We start from the raw sequence: 19517 nt of genomic DNA, 5'->3' as shown, positions 1-19517 counted from the left end.
CGATCCTGCTTAGCTTCTGAGATAGGACAGGACCGGGCTTGTTCAGGGTGGCATGGCCATAGACCATGGATCATGACATGAACTCAGGACCTTCTCCGTGTAAAGCAGATGTGCTAATCACTACACTATAGAACCACGTCCAGTGTTATTATACTCCCATAATGAAAAATGAGAAGTGAAATTAAGAAAACAATGCCATTTACAATTGCATTAAAAAGCATAAAATAGTCTATGGCCATGCTACTCTGAACAAGCTGGAACCCATCTGATCTCAGAAGCTAAGCAGTGTTGGGCCTGGTTAGTACTTGGATGGGAGACCACCTAGGAAGACCAGGTGCTGTAGGCATAAAAAATAAAAAAATAATAATAAATAAGAGATTGTAAGCTGACAAGGTCCTTGTAATTTGTGAGGACAACCAAGGGTTGCCTCGCCTAAAAAATAAATAAATAAAAAGCATGAAATACCCAGGAATAAATTTAACCAAAGAGATGAAACACCTTTACTCTGAAAACTATAAGATACTGCACAAAGAAACTGAAGAAGATACAAATAAATGAAATAATAAACCATAATCTTAGATTGGAAGAATTAATATTGTTAAAATGTCATTACATAAAGCAATATACAGATTCTATAAAATCCCTCTCAGAATACCAATGGCACTCTTTTTAGGACTAGAACATTTAATGCAAAAATTTATATGGCACCACCAAAGACTTTGAACAGGCAATGACCTCTTGAGAAAGAACAAAGTGGGAGAAATCATGCTTCCTCATTTTAAACCATAATACAAAGCCAGAAAAATCAAAACAGATATAGTGAACAATGAAAAGGAATGGAGAGCCTAGAAGAAAATCTTTGCTTATATGGTCAATTAATTTATGACAAAGGAGGCATGACTACACAATGGGGTAAAGACGGTCTCTTCAATATGCAGTGTTAGGAAAACTGGACGGATATAGGCAAAAAAATAAAATAGGACCATCTTTTTACAGTATGTGCAAAAATAAACTAAAAATGAATTAAAGACTTAAATGTAAGACATGAAACCATAAAACTTCCAGAAGAAAACATAGGCAGTAAACTCTTCAATATAATTCTTAGCAACATCTTTTTTGGGTCTGTTTTCTCCATCAAGGGCCACAAAAGAAAAACTAAACAAATGGGATTACATCAAAGTAAAAATTTCTTCACAGAGAAGAAAAACATCAATGAAACAAAAAGACAACCCACTGAATGGGAGAAGATATTCTCAAATGTTATATCCAATAAGGGGTTAATATTAAAAATATATAAGAAACTCATGTAACTTAACAACAAAAAAATAAACAATCCAATAAAAAAAAAATGGTCAGAGGATATGAGTAAACATTTCTTCAGAGAAGATATACGGATGGCCAAAAGACATATGAAAAGATGCTTAACATCACTAATCATCAGAACAATGAAAATCAAACTCACGAGATATCACCACACACCTGTCAAATGGCTCTCATCAATAACCAACAAATAGCAAGTTTTGGTGAAGATGTGGAGAAAAGAGAATCACCGTACACTGTTGGTGGAACTATAAATTGGTGCAGTCACTATGGAAAACAGTATGGAGATTCCTCAAAAATTAAAAATAGAGCTGATATATGACCTAGCAATACCACTTCTGGATATTTATCCAAAGAAAATCCAAAGAAAACAAAAACACTAATTTGCAAAGATATATGCATCTCTAAAATGATGGCAGCATTTTTGACAATAGTCAAGATATGGAAGCGACCTAGGTGTCCATCAACAGAAGAATGGATAAAGAAGTTGTGGTCTCTCTCTCTATATATGTACACACACACACACACACACACACATGTTATATATATGTGTGTGGTATATATGTGGTATATATATATTACTCAGCCATAAAAAGAATGAGATCTTCCCAGTTGAGGATGGACCTAGGGAGCATTATGCTAAGTGAAATAAGTCAGACAGAGGAAGAGAAATACTGAATGTTTTCATTTATATGCAGAATCTAAAAAAAGAAAAAAGAATAAACAAAACAGAACAGAAAATAAAATAAACTTGTTTTGAGTTTAAAATTTTTCAATTTATTATAAAACATCTTTTATTCAACAAATATTTACTTAAATATTTCCCATATAATACACTATGCGATTTGTGCTTAGGGCATGGAGATAACCAAAGCTCTCTGTCTGTCCAACAATGAGAAAAAAAAAAAAAAATCAGCCCCTACCCCTCCCCTAATAAAGCAAAAATAAAGTACTTGGGGGGATTAAAAAAAAAGTTATTTAAATCCAAATAAAACAGAATGGAAAAGGGAGAAAAAAAGAACAACTTTACTGAGAAGAATCTTAACAAATACTACCTCAGCCAAGTGATCAAAGTGAACATGAATGGTCATAGACAATGTGGACAGTATGTACCTTTCATATGATGTATTGAAAATGACACTTCCCCTCTGTGGTCTTCCTCCTAATAATCTGAAACCCTAGTATTAGCCTCAGAAAATTACCAATTTCCAACAGTAGGACATCCTATAAAACATCTGGTTAGTACTCCTCAAAATTACCAGCCACCAAAGGCTGAGAAACTGCCACAGTCAAGAGGAGTCTAAGTAGACATGACAACAAAATTCAGTTTAGAGTCCTGCATGGGATTCTGGAACAGATGAAGAACATTAAGTAAAAACTCTTAATGAACTATGAACTTTAACTAATAATAATATATACATTACTTTAAATATGTGTGGTAACTACTGTACTGTTCTAAAAATTAAAGTCTTGAAAAAAAGAAGAAGAATCTCTAACGCAGTTATAAATAATGAGAATATGTTAAATGAAAAAGAGAAATGTAAAGTTTTCTGGTATAAAGAAATATGTCCAGAAGGAAGAAACATGTAAATTCATAGCAGAGAGAGAGAATACTATTTAGAGAAATAACAAGTAGGTTGATATGACTCAACTTTCATATGCTGCAGAGTACATTTGCAATCTTACAGTTTTCTCAACATTGGGCTCAAAAATATGTTATTTTTCTTGCTTTGCCACTCAATAATTATGTGTTTGGGCATGTCATTTCTTCCCTCTGAGATCTTGATTCCTGTGATCATCTGTGAAACAGGAGTAACAATGATTGTCTTTAATGGCTGTTAGAATCAGATATCTTTTAAGAACACAGCATAGCTTTGGAATATCTGATGGAACGCACTGAATAGTCACCGTGCATACATGCATACGTTAAAATTGTGCTACTCAGTAGAATGAAAAGATATCTTGGCAATTATTTTTATAAATTTAAATTATTGACGCTACCAGTCACTACATGACTTTCTTTCTAACATGACATTTTACTTTTTCTAACTAAGATTTACATACCCTAGTACCCAAACTCCACAATATGTTTTAGTTAAAAGGGAGAAAATGCTTTAACCCTTTTCCTGTCTAGAAAAAAAAAAGAAAAAAAGTGCAGCTCGCCGCCAGCATTAATTTAACATCATACATAGGAATGCTATGTTTTCTAGGATTTGACATTTTGAGCGAAGAATTACTGTATTTTGTAAATTGAAATACCATGACCACTGAAAACAGAATGCTATAAATAGAATGATCTCATTTGTTTCCAAAGACTTTTAATATGCTAGAGAGATGTGAAAACAATAAAAAAAGCAAAGTATTTCATGGAGAATTTGGGGGGTAAGTTTAGGATTATAATTGCGAATTACCTCGGAGTAAATGCGGCAGCCGCAATCGCCACCAGTGAGTATTCTCAGGGCAAACAGGAAACATTTCCTGTTAAATTAATGCTGGCATAGAGCCACATTTTTTTTTCTAAATGGGAAAAATGTTAAAATAGTTTTGGTTTTTTGCCCTATGACAAATCACTGATCTCAGAATTTATGTATAAAATAAAATACAGAATATTTATATTTATTAATAGGTATGCTTATGTTATTTGTGATAACACAATTTTAAAAATAAGCATTTATCTTCAATAATAGGAAAATGGCAAAGCAAATATTATCTATATATGTATATATATGTTCATATGTATATGCATATGTATGTATTGATATGTATATATTGGAGTCCTGACTTGGATATATATAGCAATTTGAAAATTTTTAAGTTAAAACTTATTTATTTATTTATTTAAGTTAAAATTTAAAGCATGACATCAACTTGTAGGTATTCTAAAATTATGGTTCTATTTAAAAGTTCATGGGAAAGAAGACTAATTTATTTAATACAAGTGATTTAATTTTAAAAATTTATATTGTCATGGAGGACAAAGAAAAATGAAAAATAGAGATGTTCATATTTAGCTATAAATAATATTTTTCCTATGCAGTTATATTGCTTTATGATTTAAAGTTAGGTTCCTAAAATACAAAGTATATGTTAAATAATCACAGAATTCTATTCCAACATTTAAGAGTCAGGAAAAATTAATTTTGAATGACTATTAATATAAATATATTTTGTGTTAAGAAAAATCAAAATAGCTTTTAAACAAACTCATAGTAAAAATTTTAATTTATAATGCAATGCACTATAAAATATCTTTAATGACTAAGTTGCTATGAATCTAAAACAAGTGTGATTTCCCAGCATGATGATGCATTACAATGTTTTTTATATAATTTACAGCTAAATAAGAACATCATTATTTTTCATCATTTTTCTTTATCTTCAGACAATATAAATTTTTAAAATTAAATTGCATTTGTTAAATAAATTCGGCTAATAAATACATTTTATTTACTTGTTATTTATGTAAAAAATAAATTTTGTATATGTGCTGCCAAAATAAGCACTAAAAAATAAAATTTGAAAAAATAAATTGCTTTTAAGTGATTTTCACAGTATATTGGCTTTAGTAATTTTATAAATATATTTTTCAAAGCAGTTAATATTTCTTTTTAGTATAACATCTACCTTCAAGGATCTTTGTTCAATATTTCTATATTATGACATTTTGCTAATATTGTTATATTTCTTTCCTAAGGTTCCAAAGTCTTCCAGTTTCACAGCCTATGTTTATATTATATTTCTACTGATGCATTTGCCAAGCATTTTTCTTTGGTGATCTTCCTTTAATTATCAGGGATGTGTAATTTCTGTTTCAACTTATTTCAAACTGGTATGTCTCTAAGATTTTGAGCAATTCTAAAAATGCTCACTTTTTTGTTTTCCAAAGAGATTCTTATTTTAATTGTTTCATTGTTTTATTTATATCCTGTCAATTTCATCAGTTTTCTTTAAAACCCAAGTCTTCTTTAGATTATAATGAATATCCAAAATTTAATTTGGGTTTTAACAAGTTTCACAATTTAGGGAAGGAAAAAAAAACATCAATGATTTGAATTAATTTTATTGAAATCAGTAGCAGTCAATAGGGCAATTGCTTACTGTCTCCTGGACATCTCCTTAGCATTTCACCCTTTTGATCACTAAAATCTACCTTGATCTGTTGAAGTGAATCATGAGATTCACTAGGACAGTGGTAAATTAGTTCTTACTTTATCTTTATAGGAAAGCAATTTCTAGCTGTCTTTTTCCTGACCATCTCTTATTAAGAGGGAACTTCCAAGCCACTACCCGCAATCTTTCTATTGAGGAAAGTAAAAACAGCAACAAAATACAGTGGAGCATCTGGTCTCTAATTCCTGCCAAACTTAATTTTCTATTGGTGACTACACAAGACTAAAGTTGCACAAGTGTAACTTTCTAGTAGCACCTTAATAAATTGTGTTTTTCCTTGAGAACTCATTAGCTAAGTCTGTGCCTGGTTGATTTCTACCTTAGACACAAATGTTAACTTGATTATAATTAACATGGGACTTCTGATTAAGAAATATTTTTTAAGTTTTTAAGAAACATAATAAAAAATAAGGTAGTTCTTACTTTGTACTAGGTTCTCCTCAAAGTTAAATACAAAGGAGCATGGCCTGGCCTCTAGGAGCTCACCTAAGGTCATAAAAAGTCATGAAATAATTCAAAGGTGTAAAATTAAATATAGATTAAAAAGACTTTAGTGATAAGCTATCTTAACCCTTCATTTTAAAACGAAGAAACAGAGGTCAAGAAATGTGAAGCATATAGTCATTCTATAGTTAGTGAAAAACAAAGGCTTTAAAACTGAAGTTGATATTTAAATAATATTGAACTGATTTATCCAGCAGCTTTTCTAACAAATCATGCTTCCTCTCTAAAATAACACACAACATATATCAAACACATTCTAAGTGCCAGTTAAAGTGTTTTTTTAAGTAGTGAAGTTTTAGTGTCACAATAACTGTAAAAGATAAGAATTTTCAATATCCACGTTTTACAGATGAAGAAATTTAGTCACAGAGAAATTGACTTACCTAGGTCACATAGATATTTTGTGGTAAGGCTGGTATTCAAAAGGCAGCCTAATGCATGATCCAACATTCTAAGATACCATTCTACAACTACCTGCAGAGTTTAAACCCAGTTATTTAAATCACTAGAATGTTAGCTACTTGAGGACTGAGGTTTTGTCCAGTTTTGTTCACTGCTGGTTGTCTATTCAATGCCTAGAAGAGTGATTATGATAGCTACTCAATACATAATTATTTATTGAACTGAAATGACTATATATAAAATAACATTCAGTATGAGCTGCTTAAGTGCTTCATAATTCCTGGTTTCACAGGAGTATTGAAAACAATTATTTTTTTCTTAAGAAAAAAACAAAAGTCAACTATCTTAAGCACCGTCTGAAATAGTTCATGGTCAACATTACTAAATGTGATTTTAATTTAACTAATGCAGGCTATTAAAACAGCTCGCATGTGCCTTTTTCAACAAGGCTTTCCTTGAGTTCTTTGTCTATATTAGGTCCTTACATTGTTCTTTAATAAAATACTATACATTCCTTCATCTATTTTATCAATAGTTTTAATTATATGGTGATTTATGTGATTCTATTCTACTATTTACTCCCTTACAAATTTTATAAGGGCAGGGACCATGTTTCTTTTCTTTACTAATTTTCAGCACCTAGCAAAGGATCTGTCATAGAGTAGTTACTAAATAAATAGCTCTTAAATAAATATATGGCCATAAACAGATGAATGTATAAAGCATTTAGAGGTGCATAGTAAAGAATGTAGCTTTGTTCAAAGAAAGGTCTCACATTTGCCCTTGTCTTCTGGGAGGAAAACTATGTCATGAACCTGATAGGAGTGTGTATTTGGGGCAGGAGAAGGCCACTCCAGAAATGAATTGATTTAGAGTGGGATTCAGGTCTTGTGGTATCAGTTGACTTGAGAATCTATTGATTTCAACCACATGGGCAATAAATAAATCAGAACTATGCAATAATGACCCAATAAAAATTCTGGACACTGAGGCTCAAGTGAGCTCCCCTAGTTGACACATTGATACTGGAAAAGTCAATCTCACAGAGGAAGACACAGAAGCTTTACATTTAAAATCTTCCCAGACTGACCTATGAGTCTTTTCCTTTGTCTGATTTTAATGTAAAGCCTTCCCCTCTGACATTATAACTGTGAATATAATAATATTCCATGAGTTCTGTGAGTTCTCATCATGAATTATCGAAATAGAGAATGGTTTAGGGAATCCCCCAATCTTTCAGTTAGTATCAGAGTGACTTATGGAAGATTGTTCCCTTAACTCTCACGGCTTGGCTAATTCTAGTAGTAAGTTAAATGATTCTTGCAGTGTATATTGGTCAGACCAGATAGTACTACATCCTTATGGTAGAAATAGCTGACAAATTTGTGTTTTAACTCTGGGAGTCATTTAACCTTTTGGATTTCGATTTCACCATCTGTAATTTTAAAATAACTCTAGTGTACATCATAAGGTTATTTTGAAGACTATATATTAAGAAATAATAGATTGTTCTAATTATAGAATATCTAGGTAACATACAATAGAAAATACAATAATACTATTTATTTTAAATGTGTGACCCTCTCTAAGAACTGGTACTTGAAATTTAATGATCATATTCACTTTTATATAGCTTTGTAATTTTAGATAGACCCTTCCATGGTAGGAGTAAATTTTTCATTTAGTTATGAATTTAGTCCCTTTAAACAGCTGTAGAATCATAGGCCATTAAAATGTCATCCATCTTTCTCCCTCTGGCAATGATTATACATAGACTATCTCAAAAGAGAATGAATCCCATTTTTAAATATTTCCCAAAAAATAAAAATCTAAAAGTTATCTGGAGGAAAAAAAAAAAAAACCCTCATTCTATAATTAACTTTAAACATCCTGTGCCTGTTACCTAATCGGTAAAAAGAAAATAATAACAGCAATATTTATGTCATATTATCTAATCAGAATGTTTAATTGGTGGACCCACAATTTCAATATTTTTAAAGGCTCACAGGTAATTCTAGTGAGCAGTATGGCTTTGAAATATGCGCCACATACCGAGATACCCCAAGATGGAGAGAATTGAGGTTACATTTTGGGCTGGGGGCCAGATTTGAATATAGAAATACATCTCTCTGGAAGCACTCATTGTATGAAATAGGATTATAAGTAAGTAAGCTGAATCTAATTGATAGTATTATATGATCTTAAAAAAAAGATTATTCTATTGTAAGAAAGCCTTAATGAGTCAGAGAATAAGAATTTTTCAATGTTTAGTACTGTCCAAGTGAAAAGAAAAAAGAGTCTGGGAATCATTGGTAAAAATGGGAGATAGACGTTGCTGTGGAGGAGGGGTTTTTACATAGCTTGGAAGAACCATTCCTTAAAATTTTCCATCTATTAGGGTAACTTTGTTATCACTTATGTGATTTCCCAGGGACTCTAACATTAGTCAAGGTATGCCAGAGATACATGAGTATTCTGAACACTGAAAATATATATTTTATATAAATCATATACTAACCTCTGGTTTTATATGCTGACCTCTTTAAAAGTTATGGTTATAATAACGGAATCAAATTTATGTTATTATAAATCTGAGGACCATACTTAGAGCCATGTTAATGCCATGGTACTGTGATGGCACTCTATGAAGCCCAGTATGTGAAATCAGCCCTACCTTCCAAAATGTCTCTAGATAACATCTCAATAAAGGCAAACCTGTAGAAATCTAATTCTGTTCTATAGTATATAGAGTGTCTCAATGTGTTTCCAAGTGTATGCAATATTTCTATAAGGCATACTCTATTATTCTCATTTTTCAAATAAAAAAGTTGAGACTTACAGAAATTAAGGGGCTTGCCACCACCAAAAAATAAATGGCCAGTTTGGGTCTATAATAGCTCACTTGGACAATATTATTGCTCTGGGAGTATATCAAGGTCATCCATCATATACAGACATTGACATGGATGCTTGATTGTTTCAACATACTTCATACTTTACAGACATGTGAGTAGCCTACAGCATTTTCACAGCCAACACGTATATTCAGTGGCTTAATCATTCTACTTTTGGTGAAGTAATAAATCAGTAGCCTAAGAAAACAGACCATTTCTGGAAGAATAATTATTAAAATTGTTACTTGCTAGAAATCTGATACACTTTTGGAGATTAGTCCTTTAGTTTGTTTTATTTACTTTGCTAGATATAGAGAGGGATAAAATCCAGCTACACCAATAACAAAACAAAACCAAAAAAATATATCACACACATAAACAAAACAAAAGTTGGTGGACATTTCTGGAAAAAAATGCCAAACATTTGAAAATAAATAAAGGTACTCCTAGGAAAATTCAAGTCCAGTATTCTCTCATAGGTAGAAAAGAAAATGTGTCAATTATAATTTTGTTATCCTTTTAAATATTTGGTATTTGAAATATAATACATAGAAATAATAACAAAACTATGAGATATGTTAACTCAAAAAATTTTATTCATAAACAGAAGTGCAATTATAACTTTTAATGAGGTGTGCAAAGTTAGTAGATTACCCAAAATATTTTATTTCCTCAACTATACCCTCTAATCATCCTACTTCTGCATATTGTATAATCAATCTCTTCCAGAATTATAACTCTCTTTTTCCTAACTGTTCACTTTGGTCATAATTATATTGAAAATATAAGAGAGTTCTATTGTTACAAGAAAAGTCTTTTTCCTTTTTAATATTTTATGTTGATATATGCCATTTCTTTCATTTTCTAGCCATTCTTTTTCAAAGCCTTTATAAAACCAAAATCTGTACAGTTAAATTAACTGTACCATACATTAATGTCAAACCTTTCTGCATCAACTGTATTACTTAGATAATTCCTATTACACTTGATATAAGCACTTCCGATAAAATGGCTTAGACATACCTAAAAACTGCCAGTTCATTAATTTAAAAAATAATAATTACAATCCAGTAACTGAATTTTCACCATACATTTTTTAATTGAAGAAGTAGGAAGATACTGACATATAATAAATGCTAAGAATTAAGTGAATGGTCTTTAGTTCTCTGGTTATCAAAATGTCACCAACAGATGACAAGTTTAAACATGTTCCATATTCACCTCAATACCTATATGAAGATTATAGATCTTTTTAAAAGTAAATGACTCAAAAGTGGAATTACATATTTTTGATTATAGATATAGATACTTCTTGGAACAAATGAGGCAGTAGTAACAATATTTTTGGCTACCTAGAATATATTTCCTATTATTTTGATAACCTTTTTATCTGGTAAGGCCACTTCCTTCTGGAACATGTGCTTTTTGTGTGACTCTCCAATTAGTCCATGGTGAAAAATGAGACCTGGGCTTAAACTAATTAACATATTACATTCCTCTAGTCATAGTGATTGACTCAGGGATGGTCACGTTACCTTATTACAGTCAATGAGATGCAAATATAAACCATTGCAAAGAAGGTTTGATCTTGTGAAACCTTGAACTTGGGTTGCTGGGGACTAAGAACAAAGTCAGTAGAGCAGAGAAATTGAGAGATAAATTGAGCCATGGTGACATCTTTTGAGTCGAAACACATATCTGGATTTCCTATTATTATGTCAAAAATTATCTTTCATGCTTGAAACAGTTTGAGTTTTCTTTCAGGCAAGTTATTTCTAACTGATAGCAAAAGTTATCAGTAAAACCATATGTATATATTGATTCTTCAGCTCCACAAACCAACTTGAGCTTTTATCTGTCTGAAAATCTACTATAATTTTTAAATTTTTAGCAACAAGAACATAATGGATTCAGTGATTTTGTGTTTGTTAATAAGTTCAGATCATATAAGAATACTCATTAACAATATCAAAATATATTTTACTGAGCCTGAAAACTGCTTAATTGGGTTAACATGGACTGTTATCATTACATAAGTTGAAAAAAATCATCGATTTGGACAAACAAGAAGTCAAATTTTAGATTTATAGATTATCCTTCTCTTATAACATATGGCTTCGAAAACATTCAACATAGAGAATATCAAATTGTTTATTGCTTTTTAAAAATGACCATATCTCAGACTATCTTTCCCTTATTTATATCTGTACACAAATCTGATAGCAGATAGTCTTGTTCTCATTAAACTAAGACAATAAATTTTATTAATTGCATAATATGTTCTGGGAACTTTTACATGTTATATAATTTTACTTTCCCTAAAGACAATATGAGATGCTATAAGTCTTTTTATCATTTTCAAATAATAATGAGGATCGAATAATGAGGATCAAAACTAAGCAAATATATAACTAGAATTCAAATCCAGGTAATCCAACTCTGAATTGAGGATGTATTTTTTTACCACATGATATTATTTCTGCCAAATCTTGAAATCATGGCTAAAATGACATGTAAAGTATTTCCAGGATTCTCCATTCATTTTCATTGCCCCCGATTTAGCTGGTTTGTTTATCTGCAACTATAGATTAGCTTCCTATAAACATCAGGAAATGAGGGGATTAGTAATTTCTCTGTTCTATTTTAAATATTTCCACAAAAGGATTCTCATTGCCTTGGTTTTGATCAATTGCTGTCTTCTCTTACCACAGATAGGAAAAAGGTAGAATTAGATGTGATGAGTAGAGGGAGTATCTTTTCAAAAGAAGGGATAATGAAAGAATATTAGGATACTAGAAAGACAAACAGTCATTCTAATCTCAATTTAATATAACATAAAAATCTGTGTAGAAATAATAAGACTCAAGAAGTCCAAACATTTGACTACATTATAATTTTAGCAATTATAATAGTTAAAAACTGAGTTCTGTCATTAAAAAGTCTATCATTTGAGCACTGGATTGAGCATAATCTTATTAAAATTGTGATCTTACACAAAGTACTTCATTTCTCTACAACTCATTTTGCTCACTTGTAAAATAGATATTATTAGCTTATACCTCATAGGCTTATTGTAAAGATAATTTCAATTATCTGTGTGAAGCATTTAACATAATGCTTAGCACATAGTGAGCTATTCCTTCATTCACTAAGTCTTCTCTTTAACAGTTACAGAGATTAAGTTCCTTCAAAATGTCACTTGAAGATCATAACATAATTAAAAATGAGCATGAGAAACTGCTAGATATATCCCTTTATGCCTCTGCTTCTGCTCTCTCACACATAGACGGGCACACACACACAAATAAGACTTAAGAAAGAATACAGGACAGGCTTTTAAACTTCGTGACAAGAGGTAGTTACCATTCTTTGTTAACATGCCTTGAGTAAAATAATGTAAATTAGAAATAGAAAAATCTAAGATTTATGAAAAACATCAATGTCTAAGATTACATAAAAGACATTGGGAAGTTTGAAGTTTAGAAGCAAAGAAAAGTAGACAATATAAAAATAAAACTTATTACACTTTTAACCTTTCTCTGTCTCATTCTTTCATTTTCACCTCCTTTAAGATGAAATAGAATCTTGCTCTCCATTTTGTCTCTTAACAGAAAACATGATATCTATTAAGAAGCATGGGTGAAATCTCCTCACTCTCTTTCTTATTCACAGTCCTCCTCTTAAAGTTATTCCAGTCTTTAACTTTTCCCTATCACCAGCATTTTTTCTTCCAAGAAGCATTTGACAGCATATAGAAATTCTGGGCTTGGCTCACATTATTTATCTATTTTACTGTGTAGGCTTGTCTGTTTATATACACAAAATAAATAGTATTTACTAATTTGTCACTATTCTAAGTTCTGGCATCTCTGTATCACAGAGAGGTATACACTTGCTACTTCTTTTCCTTACCATTTTTTTCCTCTAGTCTCATTTAACCTTTGAATAATGCCAAGTTAAATTTTAGATCCTCAAACAAATATCTTCAGAAGATCACAATTCTTACCCTTACATTATTTGACATTTCTTGGAGATCCTTTAGGAGGATAGGTGGACTGGGTACCTTGGTGGTTTTATATAAAGTGAGTTGAGTGTTTTTCAAAGATGAGGTACAGGCTGAATAGTTATATTGATGAATATTTCTTTTCTGAGATATAATTTATTTTCTAATTTTTTTAGGATTATGATTATTGATAGTTTCTGCTCTAAAAGTCTAGTTAAAATAAAACAGCTATACATACAAGTTTATATTATAGATGGCAACTGCACACAAAGATGTTTTTCTTTATGTGTGGATATAAATGCATGCACCTGTGTACACAAACACATCAGAGTTTAAGTGCTAAAATAGGTTAAAATACATTTAGTATTTTTTAAAAAAAATCAATATCCATGATAAACAGAGATACAAAAAATTCTCAATGAAATATTAGCAAACTGAATTTAATAATACATTAAAAGGATCATATGCCATGATTAGGTAGGATTTATTCCAGGAATGGATGGTTCGACATTTACAAATCAATCAATGTGATAAACAATGTAACAAAATGAAGAATAAAAATTATAAGATCATCTTAATAGTTGCATAAAAGCACTTGATCAAATTCAATAGTCATTCACAATTAAAAAAAAAAAAACTTTCAAAAAAGCAGGCAGAGAGGGAATGCAGCTCAACATAATAAAGGTCATGTATGACTAGCCCACAGCTAACATACTCAAAGGTGAAAAGCTAAAGGCTTTTCCTCTAAGATCAGAAAAAAGACAAGGATGTCTATTCTTGCCACTTTTATTCAACGTTGTATTGAAAGTTCTAGCCAGAATAATTAGGCAAGAAAAAGAAACCTATAGATTCAATGCAATCATTTTCAAAATTTTAATGTCATTTCACACAGAAATAGAACAAACACTCCTAAAATATGTATAGCATTGTAAAAGGCCCCAAATATCCAAAACAATATTGAGAAAGAACAAAGATGGAAGTATCATACTTCCTGATTTCAAACTATATCATGAAGCTATAGCGATCCAAACAGTATGGTATTGACATAAAAACAGATAGATCGGTGTAAAAGAATATAGAGCCCAGAAATAAACCCATATACAGCCAATTATTTTAAGACAAAGATGAAAATACAATGGAAGAGGACAGTTTCTTTAATAAATGCTGTTGAGAAAACTGGACAGCTACATGCAAAAGGATAAACCTGGACCACTGTCTTAGGCTGTACACAATAATTACCTCAAAGTGGATTAAAAAATCGAATCTAAGACTTGAAACCATAAAGCTCCTGAAAGAGAACAGGCTCCTTGACATCAGTCTTGGTGATGATTTTTTGGATCTGATTGCAAAAGCAAGACAACAGAGCAAAAATGAACAAGTGAGACTACATGAAACTAACACCCCTCTGTATAGCAAAGGAAATCATCAACAAAATGAAAAGGCAGAGTAGAGAGTGGGAGAAAATATTTGAGAATCATATATCTAATGAGGGGTTAATATGAAAAATACATAACAAACTCATACAACTCAATAGTAAAAAAAAAAAAAAAAGAAAAAACTGATTAAAAATAGACATAGGATCTGAACATTTTTTCAAGAAGGCGTACAGATAGATAACAGGTACATAAAAGGTGCTCAACATCACTAATCATCAGGTAAATTCAAATCAAAATCATGATGAGATACCATGTGACAGCTTTTAAAATGACTATTATCAAAAAGATGAGAAATTACAAGTGTTGGAGAGGATGTGGAGAAAAGGAACCCCTGGTGTACTGTTGCTCTTATTGTATATTGGTGTAGCTTTCGTGGAAAACAGTATGGAATTTCTTCAAAACATTTAAAATAGTACTACCAGATGATCCGGCAATTCTCTTTCTGTATATATATCTGAAAGAAATTAAACCACTAACTCAAAAAGATATCTGTATCCCTCCATGTTCATTGCAGCTTTATTTACAATAATAGAAATAACATAAGTGTCACCAATAAATAAACGAATAAGAATATTACATACACACACAGACACACACACACACACACACACACACACACACACACACACACACACAAGAATATTTTTCAGCCATGAAAATATGGAAATCCTCCCACTTATGGAAACATGATGGACCTTGAGGACATTTTGCTAAGTGAAATAAATCAGACAGAGAAAGACAAATACTGTATCATCTCACTTATATGTGGAATCAGAAAAATAAATATAAAAAACGGAAAAGAATCCTCATAGAATAGATTTGTGGTTTCCAGAGGTAAAGTTTGGGAACAGGAAAAATGAATGAAGGTGGTCAAAATTTACAAACTTCTAGTTATAAAATAAATAAGTCTTATGGGTATAATGTATAGCATGGTGACTATAGTTAATAATATGGTATTGTATATTTAAAAATGCTAAGAGAGTAGATCTTAAAAATTCTCATAAAAATTACATCTATGCATGGTCATAGATGTTACCTAGGTTTATTGTGATGATCATTTTGCATTCTAACCGTATTTGGAAAAATTATGTTGTACACTTAAAACTAATATTATGTTATATCAATTACATCTCAAAAAAATCAAAGATTAACTTATCTGGTTCCTTATGATTAACTGATATAGAGGTATTTCCATTTTCCTAGAGTAGTAATAATAGATGAATCCCTTACTGGGCTAGTCTTTTTTCTCCCTTAATTAGGTAATTCCTTTGAATATAAATGTTAGGTGTAATAGAGTTTTGCCACATGTATTCTCCCTAGAAATTTTTACTTTCTCACAATTTTATGAAAAGAATGGACACTTGAGAAAAAGTAATCCAAAATGTATCAATAACATTGAAAGCATTTTGGTGTTGGGAGATTTAAAATGAAATGGAGGCATTTTAGAATCAGCAAAGAACAGTTTGTTCTGTTTTGCTTCTTTTCACACAGGCAGTGTATGTTCACTTAGATGAGGGAATTTAGGTCAAAACTCAGAAGCCAAGAAACACTCTTTTGATGCTTCTATTTTACTCTGTCCTGGATTCCTAATATTTTTGGAAGGAGAAAATTAGAACTAAATTAACTGGCAACTTATGCTTCCAAAGGTGGCACTTCATAGAAAAATCACTCTTAGAGCATTTACCGGTCACTGGAAGTTGGTGGTTATGTTGGAAGCAGAAACATGTATACAATTACTCAGAGAACTGAGCTCTTAGAAACAATATATGTGCAATTTCTTCCCTGCACTTCTACCTTTATCTCTCTTTCTATCATTAAGTACTCTCACCTTCTTTCTTATTTTCCATGTTTCACTCATTATTTTTCTTCAAATATCTATATTCTTTTTTGCCACCTTTGTTTTTTCTCAATCTTTCTGTAAGTCTTTATGCATCAGTTCCAAATTAATTCTGTTTTTAACTCTGTAAGGACATCTCTCTATTCGTTATATTTCTCATTCAAATTTTACTTGTTGCCTTTTGGGTCAAAACCATTACCTTTTCTCAACATTTTTATCTTTTCATCACTGTGTTAATTGAAAACAAAAGGTGCTGGACAGTGACTATAACCATTTCCATATTCTGTATCATGAATTCTAAATAGAAACGTACTTTTAAGGAAATTAGGTTTTAAAGATCTTGCAGGGGCTGCTTGGCTATTATGTTCAGACCATACTTTTTCTAACACTGTTGTCTTTTTAATAAGATATTTATTTTGAGGATTTTTATTTTTCATACATGCAACTACACAATTTCATAATCACCAACATTCATATAATTACAAATTAACTACATTTTGCTTAATATGTACAATTTAAAACTATTTCTGAGTCTCTTAGTACATATATAGTTAAAAGAAAGTCAAGAGACTTTTTTTCCCCCTTGCTAAGCAATTAAACTTATTTAAAGTGCTTTAAAAAAAGTAATTTACAATAAATTTTCAGAAAAGTTGGTTCTCTCCCCAGTAGCCTAAGGATTAAAGATTACGGATTCTGAAATTAAAAACAAACAAAAAACACATATACACACAATCAATCAATATATGGAAGAGGAGAAGAGGAGGAGGAGAAGAAAGAAAAGGAGGAAAGGAAAAAGGACAAGTAGAAAGAGTGAAAAGAAGTGGTTAGCTATTTCCTTCTTATGATATCCAAATAAATATGTAGAAACTGTTATGATATTCTCATAAAGAGCTCTAGAGTTAGAACCAATGGAATTTAGATATATTCTTATCTCTGACACTTATTTGATGAGACATACAACTTTTCTGAGCTTTGAATTATACATATGTAAAAAATGAACTTGATAGAGACTTCCACTAAAGATTGATATAAAAGAACTATTGTATATCACAAATGTATTTTAAATATAAATTATTACACACAACTCCCTGTATATTCTATCCCTAGAACCCTTTTTCTAATTATTTCATCCAAAAAGAATGGTCTAATGCACTGAGAGAAGGTTCTATGACTTTGATGGCCATTTACATTTGATCAGAGATTAAATTCATCCTCCTGACACTTATCTTGCAGAGGGCCTTTCAGATCTTTTAATTGTCTCTGTGATTACCTGGTATTACAAAACTCAGAGGATACCTCTGTAGAAGGCAGAAAATCCTCTAGCTGCTGTCTTTGCCTTCCTTTCACATGTCTACATTAGTATCACAAGGTTTTTTGGCTATTGAATTTTTTTTTTAATATTTGACCAAAATCTCATATTAAAAAAATGATTTTCTACTGTAAGTCTCAGTGGTAACCTTAAACTTCATTGTACTACTGCTGTTCCTTCCCAAGAAACTTGTACAAGAGGTCAGATTCTAACAGGAGAATCATCTCCCAGTAATTTAACAAAGGCTTGATTCTATTTGAATTTAATGGAGAACTAATGATTCTGACAAGAATAATCTTCTGTCTTGGACAGCCTTGTAAGACTCTTTTCTTTTTAAAGTCAAGCTCTTTTGATTGCAAATGTCATGTCTCATGTCTCCCACAATACTAGTTATAAGTTTGTCTTTTCACATGAAAAATGAAGTCTGAGTGCTTGATTGCCTTGTCATTTAACAACATTATTACATGAAAAACTTTTTTTTCTCCCACTAGTCAGACTAAACCGAGAAAGCAGTACATTTTTTTAGCTCAGAGTTCTCAATACTCTTCAATTCCATTGTATCGCTTTGAAAGAGAGCAGCACCTTTGAAGAAATATTTTGTAAATAAAATCATTTAAAAATGTGATACCCTCAAAAATAAAAAGCCAAGAGCAAAAAGGAAGACACCTCTTAGAAGTGATGATTGGCCAGTCATCTGTGTTACACAAATATTTTCCAATCCCCCAGGGTTGAGGAAAAAGTGCCACATATATTTCAAAAGATGTTCTGGAAGTATAGAAGTACATAGAGAAAAGGTATATAGAGGAAATGAGCAACTGGGAAAGATGATATATTCTCAGTAAACAAAATCTGCCACACTATTCATTTGCAATTCATCACAGTCCTAGGAAAAGAGTGTTCACAATAAGTATTAGGAGGTTTGGCTTTAGGGATTGGCTGTTTTGTATTTAACAAAGTGCTAAAATGTCAAGTTTTCTTAAACTATAATATAGAAAGATGTTTCCACAAAAGAGAATTATAGAGATTACAAAGACATGCCAAATCTGGAGCCTCCAAAACCTTGCTCCCTGTATTGTAGAATGACTTGGCAGAGATATAGTAAATATTCAATAAATACTTCTTGTTTTGATATAACTGAATGAGGTTGCCACACAAAATACTGAGACATTGTATCTCTAGATCCTTCCCTAGTCTCTAGACTTAAGTTTTTTGTGTTTTTTGTTTTGTTTTGTTTTGTTTGTTTGTTTGTTTTGTTTTATTGCATAGATTTTGATTTTTAATAGTGTTTCTATATTAGTCTGCTAGGGTTGCCATAACAAAATACCACAGACTGGGTGGCTTAAACAACAAAAATATATTTCCTCATAGCTCTGGAGCCTGGAAGGCCAAGGTTAAGGTGCCAACAGGATTGATTTCTCTTAAGTCCTCTTATTAACTTGCATTTAGCTGGTTTCTCACTGTGTCCTCACACCTCCTTTTCTCTGTGCACTCACATTGTGGTGTTTTTCCTCTTCTTATGAGGACATCAGTCATAATAGATCGGATCCTCACCCTTATGATCTCATTTAATAACTTTAATTACCTCTTTAAAGATTCTATCTCCAAAATAGTCACGTTGGGACTTAGGGCTCCAACAAATGAA

The 19517-nt window shown here is 31.3% G+C and overlaps 1 protein-coding gene and 1 pseudogene across 1 annotated transcript in view; one reads left to right on the top strand and one right to left on the bottom strand.

Annotated features, from left to right (window-relative positions):
• The window catches only part of LRP1B (LDL receptor related protein 1B), a 1708438-nt gene that overhangs the window by 964245 nt on the left and 724676 nt on the right, over positions 1 to 19517 (bottom strand). The gene's annotated exons all lie outside the window — the stretch shown is intronic.
• LOC111736071 lies at positions 228 to 346 on the top strand (annotated as a pseudogene).

This window comes from Pteropus vampyrus, unplaced genomic scaffold (assembly GCF_000151845.1).
Source record: "Pteropus vampyrus isolate Shadow unplaced genomic scaffold, Pvam_2.0 Scaffold17, whole genome shotgun sequence".
NCBI classification, from domain to species: Eukaryota; Metazoa; Chordata; class Mammalia; order Chiroptera; family Pteropodidae; genus Pteropus; species Pteropus vampyrus.
Note: the sequence above shows the minus strand (reverse complement) of the source record. Positions and strands in the feature narration are given on the sequence as shown.